The sequence below is a fragment of the Crocodylus porosus genome, unplaced genomic scaffold (assembly GCF_001723895.1).
Source record: "Crocodylus porosus isolate Cpor-Errol unplaced genomic scaffold, CroPor_comp1, whole genome shotgun sequence".
NCBI classification, from domain to species: Eukaryota; Metazoa; Chordata; order Crocodylia; family Crocodylidae; genus Crocodylus; species Crocodylus porosus.
Window position 1 is genome coordinate 127693416 of NW_017728943.1, and position 9493 is coordinate 127702908.

The 9493-nt window shown below is 40.3% G+C and overlaps 1 pseudogene; it reads right to left on the bottom strand.

Moving 5' to 3' along the window:
- Nucleotides 1-220: 220 nt before the first annotated feature.
- On the bottom strand, nucleotides 221-3828 carry LOC109319123 (annotated as a pseudogene).
- Nucleotides 3829-9493: the final 5665 nt, after the last annotated feature.

Sequence of the window (9493 nt, forward strand, 5' to 3'; positions counted from 1 at the left end):
TATTTTAACTACGATATAAGAAATAATAAAGTAAATAGTATACTATTACTGCCCCTCAGCTGCTTCTGAAGGCATCTTGGCTCTGCTTCAGAGTGTGGCTCTTCTTGAGGATCATCAACATCAATACTAGTATCTGATCCTTGACACAAGCAGCCTGGCTCCTTGACACAAGCTGCAGAAGCTCTTTGAAGCAACCTGCAGCTATCTGCCTGCTTGCAAGTCACTTGCTTTTTTTCAGGTAATTGTTGTGAACAACATGAAGTTGCATCACTTCCTGAGCAGAATAAGAAGACTGCTGCTCAGCACATTTCAAAAATGTTTCCAGACATTGTGCAGCAGTAGCCCAAGCCACTTTAGTTTCTTCACTGTGGTCTTCTTCTGAGTCTTGTTCAGGTGCAGTAGATCTGTCAGGATGCACAACCTTTTCTATAATTTCAGCATCAGTAAGGGTTTGTGCAACATCAAGGTCTTGATCAATGTTCACCCACTCTTCAAATTCAGTATCTTTGAGTTTAGTGAGTGGGTTAGTGGAGTCAGCATTTTGAAGGACATCAAGAATCTCTTTTAATGATTCTTCTTTCTGTCTCACACTGAAACCTGCAAATTCTTCTTCATCAGAAGACCCCTCTCCAAACATCACTGCTGCCCACAATTTTCTCCAAGCCTTCCTTAAAGTTGTACTCTTCACAGAACACCAGGCACATGCCACATTGAAAATGGCATCCTTAATGGTGTACTGTGACTGAAATTCTTGGAGACTACCTTCATAGTTGAGAAGCTTCCTCCTAAAATCCCCTCTGTAGGTGGATTTCAGATTTTCAATAATTCCCTGATCCATAGGCTGTATGAGTGAGGTGACATTTGTAGGCAGGATGATGGTAAAAATATTTCCAGACACTAACTCTGTTTCAGGAGGGTGAGCTTCACAGTTATCTAAAATCAGAATAACTTTTGTGTCTTCCGGTTTTCCAAGTTTCTTCAGATGCTCTTTCACTGCTGGTACAAAGACATGGTGAAACGAGTGCAAAAATATTTCCTTGTCCATCCATGCGTTAGGTTGTGCCTTGTACTCAACAGGTAGATAAATGACACCCTTGAATGCTATTGGTCGCCTGAATTTTTCCACCACTAGCAACTTGAATCTATGTGTGCCTGCTGCATTTGCACACATAAGTATAGTCAGGTGGTCATTGCTCTGATTAAAACCAGCTGCACCAACCTCACCTGCACCAGCTGGGGTAGCAGTTGGCAAACAATGTCAAAAAGGGCCAGTTTCATCAGCATTGTAGATCTGCTGTGGGATTATGCCATGCTCCACAACCAATTCCTGGGAAAATTCACAATATTTTTCAGCAGCCTCATGATCACCAGATTTTTCTTCCTCCAGACACATCAAAGCTTCTGATACCATGGCAAAGTTTGAAGCAAGACAACCATTCATCTGAAAAAATGCAGGTCATTCCCATTTGTTCATAGAAGTCTTTTGCTTTTTTGATCAGCTTGGGCCAGCAATTGGAGCTCCCTCCAAACATTTTAAGGCAAACCATTCATACAACCTCTTGTTGTTGCCCTGTGGGGTCAGGCCAACTCTCAGGATCTCAATATTGCACTTTTAGACAGGAGGGTGTGACAGAATTGCACATATACAAACATACAAATCAATTACATGCATACACACACACACTACCAACTCTGGCACATACACATTCAAACCAGCTGAGGCACATGCACACCTAGCACCAATTCAAGCACATACACGATACACCCCATTAGTTAGACAAAAATCAATTGTCCATACCCGCACACTCAGTACACATACACAGATTACTAATTCATATATCATGCACACAATGACATATATACACACTCACCAGTTCACACACATACAACCCACCTATACATACACACAGGTAAGTTCCTAACTTGAATGGTACAGCTTGGGGTACCTGGGATACTTGGCGGAAGGTTAAAGTAAAAGACAGAGAGTTAAAATGTAGGGAGTGAAAGTTGCTAGAACCAGGATTAGAACCAGTGGACTAGAGAGAAGCAAGCTGAGGAACTGAGGCTTGAGTTTACTTACAATCAAGTGGCCCCAAGGTTACTTGAGGTCACTGATGCAAAGGAAAGAAAAAAAAAAAGCCTTGTGGCGAGGAGGAGACAGCCAGGAAAGAGAGGGAGACAGAAACCTGGGAGCACGGGGCTGAAAACTGAGGCAGACAGCTGAGATATTGGGGGGGAGGGGCAGATAAGTGGTGGCAAGGAGGAAACAGCCAGGAAAGAAACTGAGGCAGAAACCTGGTTGCTCAGGGGAAAAGCAAAAGGCAGTGGGGATAAGACAGTGGCAATGAAACAGGGGGTTTGAAGGCAGAGAGGAGCTCAGGACAGGTGTTGGAGGTGGCAGTGAGCCAGAAGCAGGAGAAGGAGAAATGAGACAGAAGTTAGAGGAATGAGGAGCAGAGATTGGAGCAGGGCCAAACCATAGTAAAGCAAAACCCAACTTAGGGGTCCAAATAACAGTTCTATTAAACAGACAACACACTATACAGCCCCATGAAGTTATTGGTTCACCACACACACGTGTGCACACGCACACAAGCACTCACAATGGCAGTAGGAGAAAGAGACTCGGTGGAAGGGTTGGAGTCCAGGTAGGGAAGAGAAGCAGAGGCCAAGTTCTTGGTTGAAGAGGGGGTGAGGGGTGATAGCTACCTATCCAGGCTGGAAAGGGGTCCTTATCCAGTAGGTGTTGTCCTGAGGGGGGTTGCTGGCAGGGCCTCAGGGTGGATAGGTGGTGTGGCATGGTGCTAGTCCAGATAGAGAGGGCATCCCAAAGAGTCAGTCTTCACTACCCCTTCTATGGGGCAGACTACCTCTGATCTCTTATGGAACAGCCTGTCCAGGCAAGGTCAGTCCTGTTCCAGAGGGCTCCAGGTGTTCTTACTGAGCATGTGCAGCCTTGGCAGAATGGTGGGTTGCCTCATCTTTTGTTTCTTGAATGCTGAGGGTGTTTCCAAGGGCTGGGTCATTGGTCCAGGTATTGGTGTTGATGGTTCGGTCATTCAGAGGGAGCTATTTTTAGACCTACTGCCATTGTCTCTCAAGCACTCTCATTCATCCCCGCTCATTCATGAATCAAGTTACATAGGAGGGGTAGGTGTGAGTTATAGGTTACACAGCTGGGCCTGCGGATAAGACGGAGGCTTGACATTACAAGATGGAAACTGGACATTACTTATGCTAATTTACATATATAGGCCTAAAACAGTAATTACACAATATAAAAGCAGTAAAAAAAAATCAATACAAACATAATAATTATCACTTATAAAACAGTGGATATCCATATCAAAATAGCAGGGCATTTATTAGCAAAGAGGGGAGAGAACAATAACATTTACTACCTAAAAGAAAATGTCAAAGCTTATCCTACATCTTAGCTTACTTATACTTATCTGTAGGGAATAGAGGGCAAGAGGAAAAAGTCAGAAATGGTTGGGGAAGGGTAGGGAATGCATTTTAAAATAAATTTTAAAAAAGAAAGACTGGGGTTTTTGCTACATTGTCTAATTGTTCCAGTTTTGGTTTGTGCAGAGTATGGCATTGCTCAATTGCTTTACTTGTCTCAGAATTCGTCATGAACTGAAGTAACTCGGCCCTCTATGCCTTGACGTTGTAGATCATAGACGAGCCAACACTGAATTCCTGCATCAACCTGTTCCTGTCTTCTTCTTTTTCCAGGCACTTAATTATGTCCAATTTCTGTGTAATCATCAAAACAACACACTTTTGCTTCTGCCCTCTGCTTGTTGAGGGAGTATTGGTAGCCATAGTTGCAGAATGGGTGAAATATTCAGCAATAAAGTCACAACAAAAACACAAGCTCAGTGTGATCACATTGATCAAAATGGTGGATGGTGGATGAGACTGCTGCTAGTGACACTGCTCGGCAGTGTCCCGAACGGACAGATGCCAGTTAATAGAGAATTCCAGATGGTAAAGTGCCAGATAACGCAGCTTTTACTGTATTTGTGTTACGGACTTCTGGAAAAGTACAATTATCTATATTTCAGTTTTTAGAACATTTGAGCATCAAATAGAAACTAGCCAGTATATAGTTATTGACAATTATATAAAAAGGTTATGTACTTCGAGGTAAATATCAAGGGAGAGATCCATTCACCACATTTGTGCTATATAATATTATTTAAAAAATAAATGTTGGTAGAAGACTATGTGAAAAGTATACTTAATCACTTATATCATAAGAATGATTCATAATTGTAGTAGGAGAAGAAAATAGCAATTTAACATTAAAATGAGCATGAAGGAATTTTTGTGCATGATCTCTGTGGGGTGGGGGAAGGAGGAATCAGTCTAACTATTCAGTTTTCAGGCACTGAAACCTTCAGTACACTCATGCAAATGATGAGAAGAATCATTATAATATGAACAAGTGGAGAATGCTAATGCCTAGCCCTAGAAACTTTGTCTTATACTTTTTAAAAATTGATTGTAGTTCTCTTGGAAAACCTGGTATATACTTATCACTAATTTATTCAGGTAGCAAATACCTGACCTTCCTGTTTGTCAGGTAATTAGTAGGTCAATTTGATTGCTAGAAATAAGAATACTTAATACCCAAGGGTAATACTGAGAGCTGTCCAGTTCTCTCCTTCATGCTAGTGATGATAATCTCCTTATAAAGGACCAATCTCTGTATTTCACCAGTAATGGTTGAACAACTTCATTTAGGTATTGATTGTTTTATAAAATGTGCCCTAACATGTCCCCAGGTATATATGCAAAATGTAATAACTTGCCCAGAAGTAATGCCCCACAGTATAATAGAGTACATGCAAAGGAAATTGTGCATGGTATGCAGAAATCATTCAATGGAGAGTAGAATGGATGTTAAGTAGAAACTCTTCTATGATGGATTGATGCATAATTGATCTTCTCATCTGTGATACAACTAAATTAAAAACAGTGCACAGCTTTTGTTGGAATACTTGGACACAATAGTTTCTGAATTAAATAAAATGAAAAGGGCCTTCCTTTTTTTCTCCTAATTCTCACCATACCTTTATCAAGAAAAGCCATGTCAACACTCTCAAACACTTACCTCCTAATAATCAAACTATTCTGCTGAAACAGATACATAACATAAAGGAATACCATTGGCTTTGCTTCTTGAGGAGACATCACTAACAAGTTGTCAATGTGTAGTACTTCTTTTTTTCCCCTTCAAATTGTATATCTCCTTTCTGAATCAATACCGGTACGTAGGGCATGAACAGCACGTGCCTTCTAGCAGCAGAGGGGGCACAGCTGCACTGGCAGCAGTGGGAGCGCAGCAGTGGGAACCCTGGGGTGGTAAGTGCAGAGTTCCCACAGACACCACCGACACCATCAGTTGTGGGAGGAGGGGTGCCAGCACTGACCAGGATGTCGGCAACCACCCTCAGGCACCAACAGCAGTAGCAGCAGCCAGTGGTGATCATGGACCACCTGCAGATGCCGCCAGCAGTGTTGGCGGTGGGGTAGTGCCTGGTGAGAATGTCGATGGAGCCTTTTTGCAGGGGGTGCACATGCACCTGCGTGCACCCCCTATGCATCGCCCCTGACCTAGAATTTTGTGTGCATTGATTCTAGTCACTTCATAAAAGATAAGCAAGATTCAGTACAATTATGTTTGATTTGTGATTAATAAACAGACTCCAAACTCTCATGTTGCTCAACTATCAGGAAACAATACAACTAGATTTTGTTTGGCATGTATCACAATGAGTGAACAACTAAAAATGAAAGACATAATTATCAATGACACTGAATATGTCTTCACTACATGATGCAGTGTCATGCAGTCACCCAACATGGATTTAAACAAGTTAGCTCGGGTATTGAAGCACAGGTATTTTAACATAGTGCTCCACCTGTGACTAATATACCCTGTCTCTGGGCACGTCTACAAGTACATTAATGCACTGTGGTTACCGCATATTAAGTTTAGTACCTGTAATAACAGGTACTAACTAAATGCACAATAATTTGTGCTACTGCACGGTAGTGCCAACGTACACCTTTTAAATAATACTAATGTGTAGTAGACTAATTCTGCTGTGCATTAGTGCATGGATTTCACCAGGATGCAATAATTCACAGTAGCATTAGTCTACTGCACGTTTAGCGATTCGTGTAGATGCATACTCTCAGTAGGTTTACTTAGCCTAGGTGGAACAGCACACTACATGGATGTCTTGCTTCTAATGTCTAAAATGCCTTGTACTGAGCTATTTTGGATAGCTTTACATGATATTAGGGCCTTGTTACATGTTGCACTTTGAGCTGCCCAAATGTTGATAAGTGTTAGTGCTAGCTCAAGTTCAGAGCAGTCACACGTTAAGGCTAAAAACCTTCTCTGATTGATATTTCTCTTTACGATTGTCTTTACCCAGCTAAAATAATAAAATTGGAGAAAAAAGTTTGTAGGAAGAAAGCCTTTATGTATGACCACAAACAGAACTTTATAAATTATTTGGTACTTTCTCTTTAATCAATAGATTGAGACCCAATATGGACAGAAATCATTGTTAATGGAAACTAATACAATTTGGGATAACAGGGAAATCAATTAAAGACTTTACATGGCTTTCATATCTCAACAGACTACAGTTTGGAATGGTTTAGTGTTTACATGTCCTGTGGGCCTCCTGGGGTTTCAGCAGTGGCTATCTGGGTGTGTGGAGCCTGGCTGGCAGCCAGAGCATGGCTCTGGCTGGCCAGGCTCCAGTTTTGGGCACAGCATGCTGCCACCATATGTGCTGCACCACTTTTTTCTGGCATGGGTTTTTTTGACACTGGGATCTCCTGGTGTCATAAAAACCCTCCATGCTGAAAATTAGCAGCATGGCAAATGCCTACATGTGTGGCATATTCAGTTGGCAGTGCCACAGATGGGTCTGCAGTGCCACAAACTGCACGTCCACACGTATCTGGACATGCCTGAGGGTACTTTTGTTGTATGATTTTTAATGCAGGCCCATCCAGGTCACACTAGACTGTGTCTCTTCTAAATTTTAGAGTATAGAGGTCAGGATAATTTTGGTTATTATCTAAAAACATTTTTTGGAAGTTTACCATTTTAGATAAAATCAGGATAATTGAGGATTCAAAAATATATTCTATGCCTTTTATTCTGTATATAAAAATACTCAGATTTTATACAAGTATAATGTAATGACTTCAATCTTTTGCATGTTGATTTATGGTGCCTCCATGTGATCTACTAACATCATTTTGCTAAGTGTATTATTTAAAGTGTGAAAGAAATTGCTCAAGAATGGAACAAAAACTCTCTGTATTCAACCCTCAGGGAAGATAAAAAGGATAAAGGATAGCATTTCCAAAGCTTCAGTATGACTTAGGAATGGCAAATGGACCTAGGTTTCTGAGAACATAAATCCCTTCTGTGAATAGGACTTAGAAGCCTAAATCACTTAGATACTACTGAAATGTTTACCTCAAAGGTTTTTCCAATTTGAATATTTAGAGTGCATCCACCTACATGATTGAATTTTTTTCAAGAGAAGAGCTTGTTGAGAAAGTGTGATTAAAATATATATTTTCACTGGAAAATGTTATTAGTTGAAATTGAAATATATTACCAAAATTCCCACTTCTGCGGAAATGTTCATTAAAAAAATATCAAATCTAGACTAGAATTTCAACTCTAAAATAACAAATAACTGAGGTCACTTTTACACATGCTCTGGGCGTCTGTGGGTACTTTAATCAGAGAGGCTCCAAGAGCCACTGTAATTAAAGCATTGCAGCGTCTTGTGTATCAGCACCCCCATGCTTCAAAATGGTGGTGGGGATGTTTGAACTAAAGCTTGTTTGATTAGCTTTAGTTCAAGTGCCCCTGCTGCTATTTTGAAGTGCAGGGATGCTGATACATTAGACATGGAGGTGGGCTGGAGTGCAGTAATTACCACACTCCAGAAGACTCAATCAATTAAGTCTGCTCTAATGTGCAGTATGTCAGCACAGCCTCCATGCCCATGTACAGGCACCCTCAGTGCTCACAGGAGCCATTTTGGATATGGGCTACCCAATATCCAGTGCTCTGCTGGATTCAAACTAGGGACTTGAACTATTCAGCCCACATAAGCACTTGCCCATATTGCTGGGCTAGTTTGCTATTCCATTATATATTTTCTTTGTAGGTCTGCCTCTGAAACACTTTACAAGATCTTGGGCTTGTCAAAATTCAAGATGGAAAAATTTAAAGAAGAATTCTTGAGATATGGAAAACCAACTTTCAAACAGTTCCAATTTGAGTATCTATAATTCCCACAGGATTCATCAAGAGATTTGTTTTTCTGTGTACACTTGATATTCATTACCCAAAGCTGTAGAAACCAATGCTTTTTACCAAAAGGGGATTCCCAATTCAATTGGCATGGTCAACTAAAAAGCTAGGTTTTTCCAGCCTTCTCTGCAGAAGTATGCAAGATAATGGTCAATCTGTATGAAATACCCCACTTCTGTGCTCAATCCACCCAGGATATGGACCTGTTACAGCTTTCACCTTTTGATACAAACTCTACAGCTCAAACTGTAGTTATTTGAGATTATAGTTCATAAAATCCCTGATACCAAACAAAAGTCAGAAAGAAACTGATATGACTAATATTTTCCTGAATATTAACACAAAGTATATAATGATGAGATTGTTATAAATACCTAGATACTATACCATTTGTTTCATTGTTAACCTTTAATACAATGTTATATTTAAGATATACAACACAAGCTGTAGCAAAGTACAAATAGCTCAAACACATGGCATGAATGCCTATATTTGGTATTTTATTCCAATGAAACCATTCATGTGTATTTGATTTATGCATTGTAATCCTTTTGTACATCATATATAAAATTATTCCTCTAGATGAGATTTTGAGATTGCTTTCTTGGAGCACATACACCTTATTATTACTGGACAGCATGGATGTAGGATTGCATTGATTATATAGGATATTGGTGGGAATGAGGAATCAGTGTAGGGGGTCATATTTTTAATTTCCCAGTTTCTGATTTTCCTGAGAGATTGTAATTCTTTTTGAAAATCATCACATTAATCCTCTTCTTATAGGATCAGTAGTATAGTACTGAGCCTTCAAGAATTATTGGAAGTGTATTCAGTGCACCTATTCATAGCAGTTGATATCCCAGTCAAATATAATGGACTGAGTCCCAGCAGAATTAGGACATTGCTTTAATAGAGTATGTGAAGCCATATCAACATGGGTTCAGTGCAGGCAGTGGTGAATCCAGGAGGGGTGCACTGGTACAGTTGCTCCTCACTTTGATTCCTGCTTCATCCAAACTTCAAAACAAACTGCATGGCAGTGGCAGCAGCATATCTGTTCAAGCAGCAGTGAGAGCATCAAATGAATTCATGACTCATTAAAACCTACTTGATTTTTTC